We start from the raw sequence: 5,166 nt of genomic DNA on the forward strand, positions 1-5,166 counted from the left end.
GAAGAAGAAACATTACAACAGAAGCTGACTTCAATAAACTGTGACTGGTTATTTTATTTAGCCATCACATCTTAAACCATGTACGCAATATACGCAAATCTCCCTAAATATCAAACTAGTAAACTTCAATCTGTTTTCAATGCAGCAGCGAGGCTTATTACGGGAGTAAAAAAATATTTTTAACATCTCACAACATCTTCGAGATTTGAACTGGTTAAAAAGCCCAGAGAGAATAAAATACAAGCTTTGCTGGACAGTATTCAAATCCCTTCATGAAATGGCTCCAAAATACCTATCGAGCCTTTGTATTAGGGAAAATACATGTCAAAGAAAATGATAACATTAATATTTTAAAAACGGACCCAACAAACAAATTTCAAGAATCATTAAAAAGTGTTCTTAAATCATGTAAAAGTGTGATTTTTTCCGATGAAAAAACAAAAGAACAATTAGTTTTAAAAAATCTAAAACCACCTCTATTGTATTCCCTTTTAAAAATACATAAATTAAATAATCCCATTAGGCCGGTTGTAAGCTGTTGTAATTCCCCGACATTTAAACTTGGGTCTTTTCTAATAAATACAGTAAAAATCATTGGATATTTTCAAACATAATTACTACTATACTATTAAAAACTCATTAGAGTTGGTCAATATTCTTAAAGATTTTAATTTACCTAGAAATGCCAAATTAGTGTCTTTTGATATTGTTAATTTATTTACAAATATACCAACTGTTGAAATAAAAAATGTCTCTGACGATCTTTCACGTTTGTTTAATATATGTATTAATCAAAATTATTTTTAATTTAATAATGTAGTATATACCCAATCTGAAGGTTTACCTATGGGTGCCTCAACAAGTCCATTAATTGCTGATATTTTTGTTAATTATTTAGAAAATTTATTTTTTTATTGTAAATCTCCTTTATTAAATAATGTTTTATTGTGGAGAAGATATGTTGATGACGTCATCTGTATATGGATTGGATCAGATCGTCAATTACTCATTTATAAATTTATTAAATTCCTTCCATCAGAAAATACAATTTGCTTTAGAAATTGAATCAAATTCACAACTTAACTTTTTAGATTTAACTTTAATTAATACAAAAAATAAAATTGAATTTAAAATATTTAGAAAACCGACATATACAGATGCAGTCATCCATAAATCTTCTAATCATCCTTTATCACATAAACACTCTGCTTTCCATTCTATGATACATCGACTTACTTCAATACCACTAAATAAAAATAATTTTGACTTAGAATTAAATATAAATGAAAAACCTCTCATACAATTAGCAGCAGAAATGGACGCATCCTTAACTAAAGAACCTCTATCCCTTAAATTTAAATGTGCTGAAGTGATAAAGAATACAACATCAAAAAGGAATAATATTGAACATCAGGAAAATCTACTGATGCAAAATATTATAAAGACCCTCACTGACAAACAACTTACTTTAACTCGGTCAGATAAAGGGAATAGTATTGTAATATTGGATAAAAATGATTATATCGACAAATGTAAAGAATTTCTTAACAATGATAATTTTGAAATATTAAAAACCAATCCTACCAACAAGTTTCAAAAGACGGTAAAAGAATTTACCAAACAATGCAAATTCATCAGTGATAATGAGGGGTTTTCCCTTATTAACAAAAATCCCCAGGCCCCAAGAATGTATGGACTTCCCAAACTACACAAAGCTAATGTACCTATTAGACCGGTTGTATCATATACATGTGCACCTAACTACAAACTGTGTAAACTACTTAATAATTTAATCATTTCATATAAACTTTTCGATCCTAAATACAGTGTTAAAAATAGTATAGAATTCATAGAAAAAGTGAAAAACTTGGATATCCCAAATAATGCTAAAATAGTGTCTTTTGATGTAGTGAATTTATTTACAAATGTACCGGTTCAGGATGCAAAAAATGTATTTAGTGAAATTCTATGTAATTCGGATCTGGATGATGATTAATGTAAAGGAGATTATGAGACTTTTCGATATTTGTACCTCACAAAACTATTTTGAATTGAATACCAGAAACTTAAAAGGGTGTAAGTGCCATAAATAACGAAAATGATTTTATTTAAGAAATGGATAGTATGTGCCAAGGCCAATGTCCTACAGAAGGGTATAAATGCCATTGTAGTACAAATAATATTTTATAAAAAATTCTAAAGATGGCGTTGGTTGTAAGTACCAACATCTGTTTTCCTTTAAAAGGTGTTAAGTGCCATCGCCAGTCATATGCTATTTGTATCAAAATGGTTGACAATGAACCGGTCTCTGTGAATAGTGGTGGCGTTAAAAGACGTAAAAAGGGGGAAAAAAGTGCCCAAGTGGCCCGAAAGAAGCTAAAAGATTCTGGACAAGAATATTTTACATCCAATAGAAAGTTGATTCCTGCAAAACGACCCCCAAATCAAGAGGTTTGTACATTGTTTTAAATCTTCACCGGTTGTCTCTACTAGATAAAATGTCACTCATCATGCGCTAGGGATGTGCCAACCTGTAATTTTCTGCCAACCATGACATAGTTTAAATGGAGTATTTGTATTGAATTCAATTTTTTAAATCTCCCGGTCAGAGGTATTTGGGTGAAACTTTATTTTTACTTGTTTTTAGGAGAGCAAAAAAAAGAATTTAAAAATATATTTTTTATTATAAATTCGTTTAAAGATAATTAAACCTTAATAATTATATTTTCATGGATATTTTCGTAAATATTATTATTAATGTGTAAATAACTATGTTAACGGCATATCAGAAAATAAGTTACGCCCTAATGATTGCAACCGGGAGAAATTACTATATCATTATTACACTCCACCACATTTAGTTCCTCTAGTTTAGTTTCTACTGAGTGATAGATATTGACCCTAAGTCCCTAAGATACGCCCACGGTTGCGTACCTATATTATCTATGTTGCTTTCATTCACTTCATTTTTTATTTTAGTGTATCTGCAAATGCAGCTATAACTGCAAAGAAATACCTTTCGAACAAAAGATGTCATTGTTCACGGAATTCTATGCGTTAAAAAACAATGAAAAGCAATCTTCTTTTCTGATGGGATTAATCCATTTGACAGAAATTAAAAGAAGAAGGCATGGAACCTATGAATCTCCTGCTCTAAGTAGGCGACAATGCACCGCATATTATATGCTTCCAGATGGCAAGGGAAATGTTGTCGGTGTGTGCAAAGCAACGTTCATGAACATTTTTTCCCTTTCTCCAAAAAAGATTCAAGTACTACTCGATAAAAAGAAACAAGGACATACAACCTACTTGGAATCAAGAGGAAACATCAATAAGAAAAAACGAAAATATTCAGACGAAGATGAGGATGAAATTAAACAACATGTAAATATGTTTCCCAGACTTGTAAGTCATTATGGTCGAGCGAGATCAGAGAAAGAATACTTAAGTCCAGATTTAAATATACATCGTTTGTTTAAAGCATTTAAGATATCTTTTCCGGAGTCAAAAGTCACATATAAGTTCTACTCTAAAATTTTTGGAAAGGAGTTTCCGAATTTAAAATTTGGCCAGAAACGAACTGATACATGTGCAACGTGCGACCTCTATGTTGCTAAAATAAATGCCGATCCATCTAATAAAACAATACTGAAGAATCAACTTGAATTACACCATCGAAAAGCAGAAAAAGCAACAAAACAGATGTCACTTGATATAAAAAAATCACAGATGCCGAGTAGTAATATATGCACTGCCGCCATGGACTTGCAACAAGTTTTGCTGACACCAACTTTAACTCATGGGCCCATGTACTATTCGCGACAATTATCAAATTTCAATTTGGGTGTGCATATCGAAAATACCGGTGATGGGTATATGCTTATGTGGCATGAAGCTATTACAGGAAGAGGGGGAAATGCGATAGCATCCTGCATTTACAAAATGTTTTCTAATAATTTTATAAGAAAGGAGAATCTCATCATGTGGAGTGACAATTGTAGTGGACAAAATAAAAATAAAATGATGATATTTTTATGGGCATATCTTGTGTATAAAAAAGTTTTTACATCGATAGAGCATAAATTTTTAATGAGCGGGCATTCATTCCTTAGCTGCGACAGGGACTTTGCTTTAATCGAAAAAAGGAAACGAGTAACACATTCCATTGTTCCTGCAGATCTTGTTGATATGATGAAAAATACTCGTGACAAGCAGCCTTTTAATGTTATTTCAATGACATCACATGATTTCATGGATTTTAAATTGGCTGCCGAAACATTTTTGAATACTACCACAATGCAGATATCGAAGGCTCATCGCTTGAAATTCGTAAGTGATAATCCTTTCGTTGTCAAAATGAAAGAGACCCACAACTCTATGGAGCCCTGGAAAATTGTAAGATTATTGAAGAAGAACAAAAAGTTATCGGATTTAGATAATTATTTCTTACCCATGCTGAATTGCAAGAGCAAAATAACAGAAGATAAGAAAAAAGATCTCAAAAATCTAATACCTTACTTGCACACGGAAGAACATAAACAGTTTTATAATAGAATTTTAGATATACACGATGTTGGGTGCTAAATAGTAATTATACTGAATTATAAATACCATGGGAATTTTCATCGTCGTCACATCACTATTATAGATAGATGAAACAGTGGATGTACCTATTTCTTTATTCTCACTAAGGCACTAACACCTTTATTGCTTTAGAGAGCAGGGCACTTTGGCCCTTTTAAAAGAAACTAACAACGGTACATGAGACTTTCTTTTAAATTATTTGTTTTTTTGATTTTATACTTAGTTTAATATGTCTTTTTTATATATTTTTTACTAAACTACATTAAAATATGCTCTTTTGTTGATTTGGCATAAAAATAAAATAATGTTTTCTTTGAATTATTATGTGTATTTTTAATTTCCCGTCTGCTTTCCTTTTTTGTCCATGGCACATAGAGCCTTTTAAGTTTCTGGTATTCAATTTAATAATGTGTTATATAAACAAAAAGATGGACTTGCCATGGGCTCTCCACTTTCACCAATTTTAGCGAATATATTTTTAAATAACCTTGAATGTGAACTTTTAAATTCCAATCATCTAAATGGTTTAGATATGTAGATGATATATTTTGTATTTTTGTAGGTACTGACAGACAATTAGAT

At 31.0% G+C, this 5,166-nt stretch overlaps 1 long non-coding RNA gene across 1 annotated transcript; it reads left to right on the forward strand.

Moving 5' to 3' along the window:
- The first annotated feature begins 2,278 nt into the window (after positions 1–2,278).
- Positions 2,279–4,903, forward strand: LOC148280576 (uncharacterized). The gene is made up of 2 exons (XR_015822561.1): positions 2,279–2,451; positions 2,980–4,903. It is a non-coding gene; the product is annotated as an uncharacterized LOC148280576 (long non-coding RNA).
- The last annotated feature ends 263 nt before the right edge of the window (positions 4,904–5,166 follow it).

The sequence above is a fragment of the Micrasema longulum genome, unplaced genomic scaffold, assembly GCF_059751315.1.
Source record: "Micrasema longulum isolate JH-2025_06_02 unplaced genomic scaffold, ASM5975131v1 h1tg000568l, whole genome shotgun sequence".
NCBI lineage: Eukaryota > Metazoa > Arthropoda > Insecta > Trichoptera > Brachycentridae > Micrasema > Micrasema longulum.